Raw genomic sequence first — 20750 nt, forward strand, 5'->3', positions numbered from 1 at the left:
AAAAGCAGTTAATACAATCAGTACAATCATCAATAGAATACAAAGCAATACAATCATCAGAATATAATAAAAACAGATGATACTATTTAAAACATAATGTTATCAACAGTTCTGGTAGAAAATATATTAGTTCACTATACTACTAACATTTTTAAAGCTTAATGTGTGTGTGGGTGTATAATAATAATAATAATGAATTATTATTATAATAATAAACACACTAAAGAGGGAATATTAAGTAACAGTATTTTATGTTGTTACATTGTACTGCATAAGAAAATAGAGGTTCTCTCAATATATTAATATAAATACAGACTCAACAAAGCAGCAGAAACTAATACAGCATGAATACAAAATACAAAGAAAATAAAAGCAGGTCAAAATAACTGAAAATAATTTTTATTAAATATATTCACATACAAAGAGAGGCATCTTAATTAACTTAATTTAACTGTCTACAGGGTGTCTCAAAAATATTGGTACAAAGGTTTAGAGGAGGTAGGTAACATCTAAAGGAATGTGAATCGCATAGGAACCCATAACCGGAAACGTCACTGTAAGTCGGTACACGACGCTGTTCATCAGTTTGCGAGAGGGAAAATTTCTGGTTTACTCATTCAAGCAGTAGTTGCTGCACGAACAGCATGCATCGATATACAAACTGTGAGCTGGCAGACATGCTCTTGTTCTTGTTATTTGGTTTTTAGGAGCATTAGCAACTAAGGCCATTTTGCTCCGGGGATATGCGGTGGTCATTCCCTGACCTCTCTGCATCCTCCATATTTGGTGGTCACGGGCTCGAAACCCGGTCTAATCAAGAAGCATGTGCTACACACTGCTTCTTGATTAGGCAGACATGTACCTAGTGTATGGATTAGCAGAGGGCAATGGACGAGCCACTCAACGAATTTATGGAGAATGCTTCCCAGACAGACATGTACCGGACCACTGTTTGTTTGCACGTGTGCATCAAAATCTGTGCGATTATGGGTCATTTAGAGGTAACACGAGTAGTGTGGGCACATCACGTTCGACGTGAACTCCCGCCATGGAAGAAAGTGTGTTGAATGCCATCCAGAATAATCCTACTACCAGCACACATGACGTTGCCTCTGCCTTGGGAGTGTCTCGTTGCAGTGTACAGCATGTCTGGCACAACGATTCCCTACACCCCTTTCATCTCCAAAGAGTTTAGTTACTGCTCCCCCAAGATCATCCTGCACATGTGGCTTTTGCGCTGAAAGTGTTCAAGACTTGAATTTTCCAGCCTATGTTCTGGTCACAGATGAGGCTTATTTCACTCGGGAAGGATTATTCAATCAGCACAATGCTCATGTGTGGGCTCACAACAACCCACACCGTGTGTGCCCCCATGTGGCACAACATCGCTTCGCAATAAATGTGTGGGCAGGTATGGTCAGTGACTGCTTAGTCAGCCAATACCTGTTACCATCCCGCATGAACTCTGCTAAATAGCAGATCTTTCTTGAACAAGTTCTACCAGGGTTACTTGATGATGTTCCAGCAAATGTGAGATGCAACATTTGGTTTCAACATGACGGGGAGCCTACCCATTATGGAAGGTGTGTTCATGACCATTTGAACAGGCGTTTTGGGCGTTAATGGATTGGCCGTGGTGGACCCGTTGCCTGGCCCCCACACTCACCTGATTTATCGAGCCTTGATTTCTTTCTGTGGGAGGCCCTCAAATCTATCGTGTATGAATCGCCTGTGAAGATGGAAATGGATCTCGTGGCGAGACTCATCTGTGCTGCTGCTACTGTCAAAGAAACTCTAAGCGTGTTTGACCATGTCCGCCAATCCATGCTGCATCGGTGTCATGCATGCATCGCGTCTCCTGGTGGAACCTTCGAGCATCTGTTGTAACATCGTGAAATGCATCCATCTCTTACTCCATTGTTAATATTATGTCAAATAAATGTTTGCCACTAATTACTGTCTTGTGTCATTTCTGCTTCTTGTGCCTCTGCTACTACTTTCCCGTGACGTTTCCGGTTATGGGATCCTATGCGATTCACATTTCTTTAGATGTTACCTACCTGCCCTAAACATTTGTACCAATATTTTTGAGACACCCTGTATAATAATGTCCTATCTGGATCACTTTTTTTTTTTTTTTTGGCTGATGCTGCATAAGCTCATACACTTGCTTTCTTGCATCACATGCCACTACTACTACTACTACATTAAAATTATATATGCTTAATCAGCTTATCAAACTAAAAAATTAATAACTGGTTAACTATAGTCACCCACCCACCCACACTCACATATATACAGTTTAACTGTATGTATACTGGCAAAACAAAATTAACTTTCATAAGAAATCACAGTATTAAATACAACTAAGTATTTTAATGCTATATTATTAACCTATCATTGAATTTTTTAGTAAATTAAGCACTATTTCAATGCACATACTGAACAGTTTGAGAAAATGATGATAATTTACATCATTTTTTTTCTGTATTTTCTGTTAATAGATACTACTGTCCTTCCAGTGACAGAAACAGAGCTTGGGCTTACACTCTTCAGAAATTACTATGCTCATCCACGAGTCATGGATACATGTAATTTCTAAGTCCAAGTATAAGACCAAGATTTATGTCATTGTCACTAGAGGTACAACAGTTCTCTAGTGACAGTGACCCCGATGGCAATCATTTTTAAAGAATGTAAGCCAAAGCTTTGTACTGGAGTGCTAGGTCAGATAAGAGCCATTTTTTAACAAAGCTAAACAGACTCTTTTTTATTACTTGAAACAAAAAAATAATTTTTTTTTGTTTGTTTTTTTGTTTCAAATTAGTAGTGCAGTTATTATTCATGTTTATCATAAAGTAAGTGAAACTGTTTCTTACTTGGCTCAGGAAATTGCTCAAAAATAAGAGTTGAAGCAGGAGAGAATTTGCTGCCATTGTGCTCATTACACCAATATAAAATAATATAAACACTATTTAATATTCTTTTATGTAATTCTATAAGAATATAATTAATATAAGTCTTTTTATTAAGTCTTTAAATTATGAATTTATAACTATATAAACATGTGGTAGATGGTAAGCGCTAGGTGGTAGACGACTCTCATAAACCAGTGCAATATTGCTCTTTGCTTATTGGAGGCTTAAAGTGGTGAAACAAATGTTTAGTCTCTAGAGCAAAACTCCAGCAACCAATCTTCCTTACATTTTGAGGGTTCATCTCCAAAACAGTGTTTGCAGGCTGGCCGCTATATAGTCCACCAGACATAACCTATTGGTAACTCTCCAGGAGACTTCAGGATCAGCTAGCATATACCCTTGCTGCCTCTACTCTGACAAATAGGGACTGGAAGGAGTTCAAATAATGTGCATGATGGGGGCATTGTCGATGCCACATTATGTCAAAAAAATGGGTATTTTCTTGCAGTGTGAGTAGCATATCTAAAAATTTCATTACTTCATGCAACGTGTTCTCACCTTTTCTTCTACTTAACCCATGCATGGCACTAAGTACTATAGGTTCTAACAATTCTAATATCTTTTGTGCTTAGGGTTTTCGTAAAAAAAATAATAATAATAAAACAAACAATAAATTAGTATAATATAACATCATTTTATAGAACACTATGTACCCCCCCAAGGCAAAACATACTACAAAAATACTGATGAGCTGCCAAAATCTTAACTACTGGTTTCCTATAAAAAGTTCTGATTTAAGGGATATATAACACAGTGTGTAGTTGTAGTAGTAGTGGCATGTGATGCAAGAAAGCAAGTGTATGAACTTATGCAGCATCAGCCCAAAAAAAAAAAAAAAAAAAAAAATCACACCATTCCCTCCAAATGCCTGTCCAGTTACTCCTTAAATTTATTCAACCTATCAACTTCCACAACGACAGATGGAAGCTTGTTCCAGCAATTAACCACCCGCTCGCTAAAGGCAAATTTCTGCACATCTATTCTACACCTGTCTTTTCTTAATTTGAATTTGTGCCCCCTTAGGTTCGTAATCTGAACAAGTGGAAGGATCCCATCAGAATTCAGCATGCTCAACCCATTCAAGGCCTTATACACCTCAATCAGATCACCGCGCAGGTGCCTAGTCTCCAGCCACTGCAATTTGCAAGACTTAAGCCTCTCTTGGTAAGAGGATTCCTTCATTCCCCTCACCAATCTTGTTGCCCTTCTCTGTACACGCTCAAGCAAATCGACATCCTTCCTAAAATGAGGCCTCCAGACCTGTACGCAGTACTCAAGGCATGGCCTGACCATTGCCTTATACAGAGGGACAATCACCTTCTTCTCCCTGCTAGCAAAATTCCTATATATCATTGACAAAACCCCATGACCTGCCCTGGCAGCCTGTCTGCATTGCTCAGAAAACTTCATATCTGACTGCACAATTACTCCCAGGTCTTTTTCATTTTCTACCACTTTAAGTGTAGTACCACACAGTTGGTACGTTTCTCTGGGGTTACTTCAACCCATATGTAGTACTTTGCATTTGTCAAGGTTAAACTTCAGTTGCCACTTCTTAGCCCATCTGCCCAAATTATCTAGATCCTGTTGCAGTAGCACACTGCCATTACTGTCATTAACAACCCTGCCAACCTTTGTATCATCTGCAAACTTCAACATTAAGCCTGATATACCTTCATCAATATCATTGATAAATATACAAAACAACAGTGGACCTAACACCGAACCCTGTGGGACTCCACTAATAACATTAGCGGAGTGTATTTTTTGTACCTTTCTCCATAAGCAGTGGCAATGTATTAAACCATTTGGAATCATCCTTAACAATAACAATATAAAAAAAAAACATTTTTACATGTTCATTACAATAGAAAAAAGTATTGACAAACAAATTTAAAATATGTAAATTTGAAATGAAGAAGATATAAAGAAGAGATATATGAGTAAGCAAACCATAATAATGTATAAGGAAGAAATGCCTATCATTCTTTTATTATGAAAAAAGGAGAGATAAATATTTAGGTTATTATATTTAGGTTGAAGTATACAATGCAATAAACAATTAGCATTAGTAGAGGCATATGATACAAGAAAGCAAGCTAATGCAGCATCATCCAAAAAAAAAAAAAAACTTCCACTTCACCCCTCCGTTCATTCGAAATACCTGTCCAGCTGAGCCTTAAATTTATTTAGGCTATCAACTTCCACAACAAGGGATAGAAGTCTGTTCCACAAACCAACTACCCACTGGCTAAAGGCAAATTTCCGCACATCTATCCTACATCTGTCTTTCCTCAATTTGAATTTATGCCCTCTCAGATGATTATTCTGAGCAAGAGGAAGAATCCCATCAGCATTGAGCATGCTCAAACCATTCAATGCTTTATACATCTCTATCAGATCACCTCGCCGGTGCCTAGTCTCCAGACACTGTAATTTGCAAAACTTAGCCTTTCTTCGTAAGAGCAACCCTTTGTTCCATTCACTAATCTTGTTGCCCTTCTCTGTACTCGTTCCAGCAGCTCTATCCTTCTTGAAATGAGGCCTCCAGACCTGTACTCAAGGTGTGGCCTGACCATTGCCTTATACAAAGGAATAATCACCACCTTATCCCTGCTAGAAAAATTCCTGTATATCATTGACAAGACACCATGAGCTACTCTTGCAGCCCGTCTGCACTGCTCAGAGAACTACATATCTGCCTGCACAATTACCCCAGGTCCTTTTCATTCTCTACCACTGTCAGTGTACTACCACAGAGTTGATACTTTGCTCTGAGGTTGCTGTTTCATATATCTAGTACAGTCGATTCCGGTTATTTGGGACACATCGGGACTAGTTTTGGCCCGATTAAGCGGCTGCCCCAATTATCCGAAGTTTCACGTAAATAGTTAAAAATACAATTTACCCCCCCCCCTTTAAAATTAGTTCACTGTACAATCAAATCACGTTACGACGAACCACCGTTCATTATACGATGTGTAGTAAGCGCCGGTCATTGTGATCACGTTTGTGAATTGAATTTTAATTCTATTAAACAGCGATTCTAATTAGCGAAAATAGGAGGAATATTATCCACAGGCTATAAAAGTAAAGATATATTAAGCACAAATTTACTCTTTATTACCTTTTACTAATTAAAAAAATTAAATGATACGTGAAAATCGGAAGAATATACAATACGTGATAATCGGAATAATTAATACGTACTGTAATATGTACATACTAACTAAACTAGTTGACATTTCTGTTCACTGACATTTGTGGGTGGGGGTTAAAATTTAAAACAGTAAAAAGATAAGCAATCAATAACAAAGAACACGGCACACACAAATTGCAAGTAACACAACACGCGCAAGTGAGAACGGAGTAACAAATTACGAAGCTTTAAAAATAGGAATGAAGAGAAGATTCTGAAAATTATTTTTTTTATATGATTGAAGATTCCATGGAAGTGTAAACACATTTTACCATAATAACCCACAGAATTCCAGCTGTCGGTATTAGCGCAAATTCAATAAGATCGAGTTTACTGTCCGTTTATGATAGATTGCACTAACACAAAAGCCCAATAAACAGGTGACTGCTAACTGTTTTTATTGTTTTATGGTTGTGACCTCCAGAAATCCGACCGAATTATGTGGTACGGTCGGAGACAATCGTAGGGTAATCTCCAGTGCTGAGGTCTCCTGCCCCGATTAAACGGCATTTTGTCCCAATTAAGCGAAGTAAACCCTGGCTATTTTCTCGATTGGTTTTTGTTTTTTAAGATTTGCCCCAAATAAACGGCTGCCCCGATTAACCGGTGGCCCAAATAACCGGAATCCACTGTACTTTACATTTGTCAACGTTAAACTTCATTTGCCACTTCTCAGCCCATCTGCTCAACCTTGTCCAGATCCTGTTGCAGCAGCATAGCATCAGCAATGTCCTTAACAACCCTGCCAACCTTTGTATCGTCTGCAAACTTGGACATTAAACTTGATATACCATCATAAATATTATTTCTAAATACAGAAAACAATAATGGACCCAACACTGAGCCCTGAGGGACTCCACTAATAACATTAGTCCACGATGAGCAGTGTCCATTGATTACCACTCTCTGTCTTCTCCCCCTCAAACACCCCTTTATTCATAGCAGCAATTTGCCTCCAATTCCACACTGCTCCAATTTGTGCAGCAGTCTTCCATGTGCAACAGTATCAAAAGCCTTTCTAAGATCCAAGTATATAATATCAAAGTTATTCCCTGCATCCAGTTCTTTTGTGACTGCATCATAGTATCCAATCAAATTGGTCAGGCAAGACTTCCCCTTAACAAAACGATGCTGTGTCTGAGCCTTAACTGAAGTCTTGTCTAGATGATCCTGCAGTGCTTCTTTAACCAGTGCCTCCATTAATTTTCCTGGAACAGAAGTTAAACTCAGGTCTATAATTACTTGTGTCGACCTTTGATCCTGCTTTGTGAATTGGGATCACATTTGCAAATCTCCAGTCTATGGGTACCTCCCCTGAGTCCAAGGAAGCTCTCATAATTATGGCTAAGGGTTTGCTTACTTCCTTTGCTGCCTCCTTTAATATAAATGGATAGATCCCATCCACTCCAGGTGCCTTTCTTGTGTTTATCTTCAAAAATTTCTCCTCCACTTTACTCTCAGTTATTACAAGATTATCTAGCTTACTGCCAGAGTTGAATACACCTCTGGAATTCCCCTCGCTGAATAACTCCTCATGTGTGAATGTCGATGCAAAATATTCATTTAGTTTGTTAGCTACCTGAGCAGGATCATCAACAGTTGAACCATCAATATCAAGTGGACCAATGTGATTCATCCCCTTCTTTCTAGAGTTTACATAAGAACTCTTTGATGTTTTTCTTTGCATCCTTTGCGAAAGATTTCTTGTACTCTGCCTTTGCCTGTGTAACCTCCTTTGTAATTTATATCTATCATAGGCTTCCTTGTGACCTGTTAATTTATATGTATCTCATGCATTTTTCTTCTCTGCCACATCTTATTAGTTCATCTGACATTCATTTAGGCCTAAACCTTGAAAAATATTTCTTAGTTGGTATGAAAAGCCTAGTAGTAGCTTCCAAGATTACTTCCTTGAATACTTCCCATTTAGAATTTGCTGTTAGTAATATCATCAGTTGGTCCCATTGTATAGAACCTAAAAAATCTCAGACACCACGGTAGTTGCCTTTATGAAAGCAAAAACCCTTCCCTTTACCCCTGATAGTAGTTACCTCGTTGAATAAATCCCACTTCAGTACACTGAGATCACTGCCACTTAGTGGATCCTTTATCTGCAGATTCTTAATGCATGAAGAATCACTACTGATAATCAAATCAAGAGTATTACTCCCTCTAGTTGCCTCCCCAACATGCTGGTGTAGAAAACAATCATCCAATACATCCACAAAAGCCTTGCTAGTGTGTGAGTGACCCACAAATTCCAGTCTATATCTGGGAAATTAAAATCCCCAATTATAAGACTCTCTGATTTACTGGCCCACTCTATTTCCCTGTACAGTTTCTTATTATACTCATCAGAGTCATTAGGCCTATAGCACACTCCTACTCTCAATTTTGATCTCCCAATGCTTATGTCACACCAAACTGACTTGACACTGCACTGTCCAGCGATGTCGACTGGCTTCACTTCCTTGGATTTTATGTGTTTCTTATCTAATAGCATAATCCCTCCGCCTTTCCTATCCTGTCTATCCTTTCTGTAGAAGTACTCCCCAAATTCCAGTTCTGTATTCTTTATATCTGTGTGACACCACATCTCTGATATCCCAACAATATCTGCCTTTGATGCTTTGAGCAATACCTCAAATTCATCAAATTTATTTATCAAAGTCCTAGCATTGGTGTACACACAAGTATACATGCACCTGTTCCTATTCTTAGCTACCCTAACACAACCCATGTGTTTACTCGTACCGAAATGACTCCCAGCAGTCTCTGAAATAGCCTGCATCTTGTTTTCCAGGCTTCTGCTCATTCCAATAGAAGCAGTGCAAGAATCACTTTCACCTCTGCCAGTGGCTACTGTTATCTATTAGTCCTTGTATCCCCCCAAGCTAGCAGTTTTCCGACCCACCTAACACTGCCTCGATAGCATCAGCAAATATTCTTGCACCCTTTCTATTTAAGTGTATTCCATCCCTGTTGCCAATATTTTAAAGAATATTGGCAATTCCTCTTAGTAAAATAATAAAGTAGACATTTGTCTCACACCAGAATGAATTTGAGTGTGTATCACAAACTGCAACAAATAAGTTGTTGTTGTTGTTGTTTGGTTTTTAGGAGCTTGATTGATTGATTGGTTTGGTTTTTTATGGCGCATTGGCAGCTGTGGCGTTTTTAGGAGCATTAGCAACTAAGGCCATATTGCTCCGGGAATATGCGGTGGTCATTCCATAACCTTTCCGCATCCTCCGTATTTGGTGGTGACGGGCTCGAACCCCAGTCTAATCAAGGAGCGTGTGCTACGCACTGCTGCTCCTTCCCACCTGGCTACGGAGGCGCCACAACAAATAAGTAATGCACCAACATAGTAACATAACTCTTGACCAATCTGTTATAGAAATGGCTCTGCTACTAGAAATTTGCATTTCTTTACACTTGAAGTTTATTTTGTACACTGCATTATTTTCTACACAATCTTATAAGACTAAAAGTATTAGGTTTTGAGATCGTTATAACATTTGTTTGTGTAAAAATTTTTAACAACCTGTTCATTTGAACAAACTGGTGCAAACTGGCTCCAGCTCATCACTGTATAAAACCCAGTGCACACTATAATCTCCAGATTATAGTGCACACTATAAAACCCAGATTTTTAAGAGAACTGCCCTGAGCAGTTCTACAAATCAGCTAAAAGGAATGCCGTTGTATGCTTTTGAGGCAGAGCATGTGAAGAGATTATGCAAACATTCAGAATTCTGACATGCAAATGTGAGAGTATGAAGAAAGGCTGGGGGGGGAGAGACAGATGAAGTGGGTAGGATTTTTTTTTGGGTGATGCTGTATAAGCATGCTTCCTTACATCATTTGCCACTACTACCACACGATTAATACTAACATATTGTTCAAAAAAGGACAGGTGGATTAGCACCGAATTATGTCTGTCTAGGGCAAAAGTTAACAACAATAAACAGTTATTGTCTTTTAAGAGTACAAAGATGATATAGCTGTTTACATTGGTACTAAGGATATTAAGAATAGGCAATATGAAGATTCACTTAACAGGTTATAGAACAATGTTGCCATGTCTCATATAGCCATGTATATATATAGCCATATATAGCTATATATATCATATATAGCCATGTCTCAGGAATCACAATCTGAAAACACATGTAATCTCATCATTCTTATCACTCACACTGGCCATGGAAAGACTGCACGAGACTCACTGGGTAGAATGTTCCCCAGCATGGTCTGTACTTGAGAGACTGTAAAAACACTTTTAACTTGTTATCACTTAAATGGAAGAGGAAAGAATATTTGCTAATACTATCACGGCAGTATTAGGGTGGTTAGAAAACTGATTGTTTGGTAATGTGATGAGCAGACTAATAATTTAACAGCAGGTACAAGCAGAGGCAAAAGTGATATGTGCATTGTTCTGTTGGAACAGCCTGGATAACAAAGTGTAAGGGCTTGCAAGGCCTGCTGGGGAGGAGGGGGTCCCTCGTGGGATAAGCAAATATATGGGTAACTACAGATAGAATGCACAAAGTGCTACAGGTTCTATAGTTTTGAGACTTAGATAGCCAAACAATGTATTGAAATTACCTGAAGTATGAGGCCCTCTAATCAATTTAGGCACACTATAAAACTAGGCTATGAATAGATGGATGGATGTCTATTAACCACATTATGAACACAACAGCCACTTTCTAGAAGGCTGTTTTACAAATTCTTGTCATCTCAACAGTGAAGGGCTAGGTGAAAACAGAAAAACCTAAAGTGAAGATAATCATAAAGAAAGTCTTTTTATTCATTCTGGGCACCACCAATTATATACTGAAGGCAAACCAAATGATCTAGAAATACAAGGGGGGGGGGGGAAATCAGATAACTACGTCATATACTAAAACACAAACCAAATAAGAAAATTAAATTAACTGCATTATTAAATTAATATAATCAAATAAATAATACATCAATTAAAACCTATTTACATGAAAGAAACAGAAATATCATTGCAAAAATATGAAATGCAATCATGAAAAAACCAAACATAATATCATGCTGCATAATTATCAGAAGAAAGTACTACATTAGCAGACGTTAAAATTCCATCAAAAATTCCTTACATTCACAAGAATGTAAGGAATGAAAAGACAGATGAATGCACAGAATGCTAAACAGATATCCCTAGATAGCTTTTTCAATGATTCTTTTCACCTCAGCGAAGAGCTTGGTAATAGAAAGGTGATAAGGTGCAGAAAATCATAAAGCAATGTCTTTTTATGCATTCTGAGCACAACCATTTTAACTAAGGGAAAACCAGAAAATCTAGCAATAAAAGAGAGGAGGGATAAATCAGATAACTAAAATAAACACTAAAACACACTATATAAACCAAATAAGCAAATTAAATAAACCACATTATTAAATTAATATGACCAAAAACTAATAGATAGATTCAAACCAATCTGAATAAAAAACAAAACAGGCCCATGACAAAAAAATAAAAATGTGTTACACTTAATTTTGACACTTGTTGACACTTAGTGTCAAAAGACTTATACTCAAAGTGTCAAAAAGCTTATACTCACATTCTAGTTATTATTATTTTGGATTATTACATTACACAGAGCGAAACAGAGACAGAATAAGTAATGATAAGTTTAATATTAATTGGAAAACGAACATATATTAAATTAAATACATACAAAAGGTTTCGGTTAGTTTGTTAACCTTCATCAGTCAAACTGATAGTTAAGAGTGTGGAACAAGAGGGCATGTACTGCCAGTCATGTATATGAACTGCGTGATGTGATGGTCAATTGTTGGATGTTGAAGTCTGTGGCTGTGACGCATGTTGCCAATGTTTGTCATTCATCAAAATGGTTGCTTCAATGATAGGGGGACACGACATCCACTGCTCCTGTTGACTGAGGTATTAGAGCATGTGATGTTCAACGACTCCAACCAGGCAATCGCTGGTAGCGGTGGGACCTATCTACAATCACGGCATTGCGGTGTGGGTCAATGTTATGGTGGGTTAACCAGAAGTGTTTTTCAATAGCGAGTGTTCTATGTCCACTAAGCGGATGGCTCTTTTGTGTTCGGAAAGATGTTTTCCGAGCTGTCTCCCAGTTTCCCCAATGTAGCAGCCAGTGCAGTCACGGCAAGAGATGCAGTAGACTAGATCACTTTGTAGTAAGGTGGGAACCAGTGTTTTCACTTTAGAGATGAGGGATTGCAACTTTCTGCCTGGGAGTTGTACACATGTGATTTTATGACCCTAGAAACAACCTGTTGTGATTGGTTTGGGTAGTATAGGATAAAGGCGCTCGCAGTTGAGTCATTACCTTGGATGTTCCTGTTGGCCGCTACGTGGTCATGCGTCTGTAGGTCACACCTGTCAAGAGTACTGGTGGGATAGCCACACCTCGCAAGATCCACCTTGACTTTAGCAATCTCGGTGCGCCTCGCATCTACAGAACTAGAGCGGGTCCAGGCACGGGTTAACGAGGTTCATGCAGTTGCAAGAAGGTGGCTGCATGCACGTGCTGACCAGAAGTTGGTAAATTGGCCAGTACACATTGGTTTACGATAGACAGTTGTCTTCAAGTGCGTGCCCTTGTGTCGGACAAGGGTGTCTAAGTGTGGTATGGTATTGTCCGATTCTAGCTCAATGGTGAATTTTATGAGAGGCAAATTTTATGAAAGACAGAGAACTGGGGTGGTCAAAGGGTCGGTCACATGAATTTCTGGGGATAATCACAAACACATCATCCACGTAGCAACACCAAAAGGTAATGGGATCTGGTACATTCGTAAATGCACGACCCTCTAATTCTTCCATCACGATATTTGCCATGACTGAACTAATTGGGGAACCCATGGCTGTGCCGTGCACCTGTTGGTAAATGGAGTCGTTGAACATAGTTGCACCACCTGTTAAGCACAGTCTGAGGGCAGTGGAGATATCGTCTGGTGTTAGTTCAGTTCTGCTGCCAAGGGTTTGATCATTATCCAAGAGTTCCTTTGCACATGTGATGGCAAGTTCCACTGGGATGGAGGTGAAAAGTGACTACATCAAATGATGCCATGATTTGATTTTCTGAGTTGGATAGGGTTCAGATCCGTTCTATAAATTCACTACTGTTGGAGATGGTGTTGGTGGTCTTGCCTGCTAGAGGAGAAAGGAGCCCCGAGACAAACTTCGCTAATTCATAACTTGGCGAGCCACAACAGGAGACAATGGGTCTTAACAGTATAACTTCTTTGTGAACCTTTGGTATTCCGTAGAATTGTGGAATCTGGCAACCGGAAGCACGGAGGCAATTACGTGTGGATTCTGTTATTTTCTTCTGTTTAAACCAACTGTTGACAAGGATGTTCACTTTCGACTCCCATCGTTCCAAGGCTTTGATGGGAGAAACAGTTAAAGGTTGGTAAACAGAAGTGTCCTGCAGGAGCAGCAGGGTTTTCATCTCGTAATCTGTGCAATTTAATACGACTGTCCAACGTCCTTTATCTGGCGGTAGGATGACAATGGATAAGTCTTGTTTCAATGCTTAAGGGCAGAAATCTATTTGTGGCTGAGATTGGAAGAAGCAGGCTGCAGTTGCTGCCTAAAATTGCTGCAGTTTTTAGGTGAATTGTGTTTGCCACTTCTTCAGAGAAACGTGTTAAACACATTTCTACACCTAAAGCAATATCAGTGATTGGTGGGTTTCTTGGGAGAACAGCAAATTTCATACCCAGAGTCAACAGATCTACTTGTTCTGTAGATAACTGTTTGTTGTTTAGGGTCCTAAAATCACATGGGATAAAATGTGTACAACTCCCAGGCAGAAAGTTATGATCCCTCATCTCTGAAAGTGAAAACACCGGTTCCCACCTTATTACAAAGTGGTCTAGTCTACCGCATCTCTTGCCGTGACTGCACTGGCTGCTACATTGAGGAAACTGGGAGACGGCTCGGAAAACATCTTTTGGAACACGAAAGAGCCATCCACTTAGTGGACATAGAACACCTGACCATTGCCGAACACTTCTATGATATTGACCCACACTGTGATGTCGTGATTGTAGATAGGTTCCGCCACTACCAGTGACGCGCCTGGTTGGAGTCGTTGAAGCTCACATGCTCTAATACCTCAGTCAACACGAACAGTGGATGTCGTGTCCACCCTATCATTGAAGCAACCATTTTGATGAATGAAAAACGTTGGCAACATGCATCACAGCCACGGGCTTCAACATCCAACAATTAACCATCACATCTGGCGCCTCCGTAGCCAGGTGGGAAGGAGCAGTAGTGCGTATCACATGCTTCTTGATTAGACCGGGGTTTGAGCCCGTCACCACCAAATACAGAAGATGCGGAAAGGTCAGGGAATGACCACCACATATCCCGGAGCAATATGGCCTTAGTTGCTAATGCTCCTAAAAACCCAAAACAACAACAACAATAACAATCACATCACGCAGTTAATATACATGACTGGCAGTACACGCCCTCATGTTCCACACTCTTAACTGTCAGTTTGACTGATGAAGGTTAACAAACTAACTGAAAGCTTTTGTATGTATTTAATTTAATATATGTTTGTTTTCTAATTAACATTAAACTTATCATTACTTATTCTGTCTCTGTTTCACTCTGCGTAACATAATAATCCAAAATAATAATAATGAATCCAGAGTGCACAGGCCTCTTTAATCACATTCTAATTATTTTTGTTTAAGTCTTTCCATTTTCACCTGGTATTTTACTGGTGAGGTGACAAGAATTGCCAAAACTGCTGTCTGGAGCATAGCTTTGTGTTCATAAAATGTGGCTGTTAATAGATATCCACCCATAACCTAGTTTTATAGTGTTCTATAGTATCTCATACTTCAGGTAATTTCAATCACTATTTGTAGATATATGGGCTGTGTTAGGGGTTACTAAGAACAAAAAAAGGAATGTAAATCTGAAGAAATGTTGACATTATAGGTATATCAGAAACATGGAGCCACTGAGACATAAAGGCTAGACTTTGAATATGGTGAGTAGAATATGTATAGAAAGGAGAAGGGGAGAGAAGTTATGCTCTTGGTTAAGATGCATAGAATCTAAGGCAGTGCTCCTTAGACTGACTTTTTCTCCTTATGGAATTTTTCCCACCCCTTGCCAGTATTGGTAAGTGCATGGGGTAGTTGATTGGTTGCGTCTAGTTACTATTATTATTATTATTACTCATATTATTTCTCCCTGATTGGGGGGAGATTCCACCTCACGACAGGTATTGCTACCAAGTACACAGGGTGGTTGCTGTTATGTCTGGTGTTACTGTTGGTCGAGGAACTCTCTGACCTACAGGTGTTCAGAACTGCAACTTTCTGGAGTTCCTTGTAGGTGTTCGCTGGGAGACCTATTGCTGCTAGGCTGTTATGTAGGGTCTTTGGCATCAAACCAGCAGTTGACATGATGATCGGGATGGTTATTACTTGTTGCATGTGTCACATCTCTTTGATCTCCTGTGTTAGGTTCGTGTGCTTCCTGATTCCTTACCCATGGGTTTTTTGCAGGTTGCCTGAGATTGATACTTGTAGTATGGTACACTTTCTTTGATCAATTATTATTATTACACTTTCTTTGATTTATTGTTATTATTACTGTTTGTCAAGGAACTCTCTGACTATCCTACAGGTGTTCAGGATCACGGATTTTCTGAAGTTCCACGTAAGTGTTCTCTGGGAGACTTATTGCTGCTAGATTTTTATGGACGCTCTTTGGCAATGTGCCAGTGGTTGATACGGGGATCAGGATGGTCATTACTTGTTCCATATGCCACATTTCTTTGACTTCCTCTCTTAGGTCTGTGTACTTCCTGATATTTTCCAAAAAGGTTTTCTAGAGGTTAATGATGTTGGGACCCAGTTGACATGGGTTGTCAGTGTGATGATGAGTCAGTTTGGAGTAACATAAGCAGCAAATTGAGAGCAGGAATATTTTATAGGACAAATGCTGTAATAAATATTGCAAACAACTCTACAAATAGAGCAGAACAGCAAATCAAGATGACTATAATGGGAGATTTTTATCTTTCCAGATATTGAGCAGCAAAGTTTAGAGAGCAACAAGAGAGGGTTATACTCAGCAATAAATAAATAAATAAATTTTCTGTTTATACTCCGGGACGACCAAATGATCAGAAGAGTTCACAAGATAGAGAGAATACAAGAAACACACCGTATTCAGCAGTCACGGGCTTGAACCCCGGTCACTCAAGGCACGTGTACTTATGCACCCGCGCGCCTGACCACTAGGCTACGGCAGCACTGTTCAAGCATTAAGAACCTTCAGAAAAATGAACCACTAGGTGGCAGTAATCAAACCATATTGATAAGGGATTTATTCAAAGAAATAGCTACTATGAAGAGAATGGGGAATGGATTTTGTATTTGCAAAGATGATAATAATGGGCTCAGACATTTTTAGGCATGTTAGCATATGTGCATAAAGCACCTACTGTAGTGGTAGTAGTGTTAGTAGTGGCATGTGATGCAAGAAAGCAAATGTATGAGCTTATAGAGCATTACCCAAAAAAATAAAAAAAATAAAAATTTACAAAACAATTCCCTCTAAATTTTTGTCCAGTTCCTCCTTAAATTTATTTAACCTATCAACTTCCACAACGACAGATGGAAGTTTGTTCCAGCAATTAACCACACGCTGGCTAAAGGCAAATTTCTGCACATCTATTCTACATCTGTCTTTTCTTAATTTGAATTTGTGCCCCCTTAGGTTCGTAATCTGAACAAGTGGAAGGATCCCATCAGAATTCAGCATGGTCAACCCATTCAAGGCCTAATACACCTCAATCAGATGACCTCACAGGTGCCTACTCTCCAGCTGCAATTTGCAGAACTTAAAGCCTCTCTTGGTAAAAGGATCCCTTCATTCCACTCACCAATCTTGTTGCCTTTCTCTGTACACACTCAAGCAAATCTACATCCTTCCTAAAATGAGGCCTCCAGACCTGTACACAATACTCAACGTACAGCCCGACCATTGCCCTATACAGAGGGAAAATCGCCTCCTTTTCCCTGCTAGCAAAATTCCTGTATATCATTGACAAAACCCCATGACCTGCTCTGGCAGCCTGTCTGCATTGCTCAGAAAACTTCATATCTGACTGCACAATTACTCCTAGGGCTTTTTCATTTTCTACCACCTTAAGTGAAGTACCACACAGTTGGTACGCTTCTCTGAGGTTACTTCTACCCATATGCAGTACTTTGCATTTGTCAAGGTTAAACTTCAGTTGCCACTTCTCAGCCCATCTGCACAAATTTTCTAGATCCTGTTCCAGTAGCACACTGTCATTAACAACCCTGCCAACATTTGTATCATCTGCAAACTTCGAAACTAAGCCTGATATACCTTCATCAATATCATTAATAAATATACAAAACAACAGTGGACCCAACACAGAACCCTGTGGGACTCCACTAATAACATTAGTCCACGAAGAGCAACACCCATTGATTACCACTTTCTGTCTTCTCCCACTCAACCATCCTTTTATCCATTATAGCAGCTTACCCTTAATACCATTCTGCTCCAATTTGTACAGTAGTCTTCCATGCGCAACAGTGTCAAAAGCTTTCCTGAAATCCAAATATATGATATCAAAATTATTTTTTGCATCCAGTTCCTTTGTAACCACATCATAATATCCAATCAAATTTGTCAGACAAGACTTTCCCTTAACAAACCCATGCTGTGTCTGAGTTACTGCTGCAATCTTGTCTAGATGATCCTGCAATGCATCTTTAACAAGTGACTGTGTTATTTTACACGGAACAGAAGTTAACTAACTGGTCTCTAATTACTCATGTCACCCTTTGATCCCCTTTGTGAATTGGGGATACATTTGCACATCTCCAGTCCGTGGAGAACTCCCTTGAGTCCAAGGATGCTCTCATAATTATGGCTAAAGGTTTGCTTACTTCCTTTGCTGCCTCCTTTAATATAACTGGATAGATCCCATCCACCCCAGGTGCCTTTCTTATGTTTAACTTCAACAATTTCTCCTCCACTTTGCTCTCAGTTATTACAAAGTCATTAAGCAACCTACCACAATTTGATAACCTTCTGGCAGTTTCAAACCTTAATAACTCCTCATGTGTGAATGCAGATGCAAAATACTCATTCAGTTTGTTTGCTATCTGAGCAGGATCATCAACAGTCGAACCATCAATATCAAGTGGACCAATCAGATTCATCCCCTTCCTTTTAGAATTTATATAAATAAAGAAATCCTTGCTGCTTTTCTTAGCATCCTTTGCCAAAGACTTCTCGTAATCTGCCTTCACCTTCCTAACTTACTTTGTGACTTGATTACAGACTAGCTTATATCTGCCATAGGCTTCTGTGTCGCCTGATAATTTATATGCATCCCATGCATTTTTCTTCTCTGCCACGAGTCTCATTAGTTCATTTGACAACCATTTAGGCCTAAACCTTGAACAGTATTTCTTACTAGGTATAAAACTTTTAGTAGCTTCCACAAATAATTCCTTGAATTCTTCCCACTTAGAATTTGCTGTTGGTAACATCATCAGTTGGTCCCACTGTACAGAATTTAAAAACTATCTGAGACCGCCGTAGTCACATTTATGGAAGCAAAAACCGTTTCCTTTACCCATGATGGTAATTATATCTTTAAGTAAATCCCACATCAGTACACTGTGATCACTGCCACCTAGTGGTTCCTTTATCTGCAAATTCTTAATACACGAATGATCACTGCTGATAACCAGATCAAGAGTATTACTTTCTCTGGTTGCCTCTCGAACATGCTGCTGCAGAAAACAATCATCCAATAAATCCACAAAAGTCTTACTAGTGTGCGAATGACCAATGCACAAGTCCCAGTAAATCTCTGGGAAGTTAAAATCCCCCGTTATAAGACATTCTGATTTACTAGCCCACTCTATTTCTCTGTACAATTGTTCATTGTATTCATTTGAGTCATTAGGCCTATAACGCACTCCTACTCTTATTTTTGTTTTCGCAGTGCTTAGGTCACACCAAACAGGCTCAACAGTGCACTGTTCACCTATATCAACTGGATACACTTCTTTTGATTTTATGTTTTTCTTAATTAACAGCATAACACCTCCTCCCTTCCTATCTTGTCTATCCTTTCTGTACACATTGTACTCCCCAAATTCCAGTTCTGCATTCCTTATATCTGTGCGACATCATGTCTCTGCTATCCCAACGCTTCTTGATTGGACCGGGGTTCGAGCCCGTCACTACCAAATACGGAGGATGTGGAAAGGTCAAGGGAATGACCACCGCATATCCTGGAGCACTATGGCCTTAGTTGCTAATGCTCCTAAAAACCAAATAACAAACAAACAAACAAGCTATCCCAACAATATCTGTCTTTGATATCTTGACCAACACTTTAAATTCATCAAATTTATTTACTATACTTTTATATTGGACATGCTCCTATTCTTATTCTTAGTTACCCTAACACATCCCATATACCCACCTGTTTCACAATGACTGCCATCAGTCCCTGAAACCCCCAGTATCCCCTGCTCCAGGCCACTGCTTATTCTAATAGAAGTAGGCGCCTCCGTAGCCAGGTGGGCAGGAGTAGCAGTGCATAGCACACGCTTCTTGATCAGACCGGGGTTCGAGCCCGTGACCACCAAATACGGAAAGGTCAGGAAATGACCACCGCATATCCCCGGAGCAATATGGCCTTAATTGCTAATGCTCCTAAAAACCAAATAACAACATTCTAATAGAAGTAGTGCAAGAATCACCTTCACCTCTGCCTGCGGCTACTTTTAACCTTTTAGTCTGGGAATCCCCCCCCTAAGCTAGCAGTTTCGGACCCACCTAATACTGCCTCGATAGCATCAGCAAATATTCTTGCACCCTTTCTATTTAAGTGTATCCCATCCCTGTAGAAGCAGTCTCTCCTATTAACAAGCACAGACCAGGCTGAAAAAAATTCTACCCCTTGAGCCTTGCACATTTCCTCCAGGGCCGAATTGATTGACAAGACTCTCATCGTGTACTCCCTCCTATCGTGTCTGGGCAGAATTGCAGACACTTTCAAATTTAACCCTAACTCACGACTTTTTTGCAACATTGACCTGTACTTGTTAAGTAAATCTGCAGATCTCTTATTCTTAATGTCATTGGTGCCAACGCGTACAACAATATCACCCTTTGTGCCCTTAAAGGATGATATATGCTTTACAATGTCATCAACTTTTTCCCCCTGGTAGACATACCCTGGTCCTATTCCACAATATATTTCCCGTCTCCCTGACAATAGAGTTACCAACAATAACTAACTCCTGTGGGACCAGCACATTCTGCCTTGGAGATTGCCATTGTGTTGCCTGATGCCCAGGAGTGAGCTCTGGCATTGAGTTGGGCAGCTGAGAACTTGACGGGCCCCTCATATTAATTTCTTCGAGGGCATATACCCTACATCTCAAGCTCTCATAGACGCCCATTAGAACGCTGAGTTGACGCCTAATTTCTA

General features: G+C 39.5%; 1 protein-coding gene across 3 annotated transcripts in view; it reads right to left on the reverse strand.

Moving 5' to 3' along the window:
* The window catches only part of LOC150080668 (fibrillin-2-like), a 1460049-nt gene that overhangs the window by 1291265 nt on the left and 148034 nt on the right, over positions 1 to 20750 (reverse strand). The window lies entirely within an intron of this gene.

This window comes from Mastigoproctus giganteus, chromosome 9 (assembly GCF_048544385.1).
Source record: "Mastigoproctus giganteus isolate SK-2022 chromosome 9, ASM4854438v1, whole genome shotgun sequence".
Classification (NCBI taxonomy): domain Eukaryota; kingdom Metazoa; phylum Arthropoda; class Arachnida; order Uropygi; family Thelyphonidae; genus Mastigoproctus; species Mastigoproctus giganteus.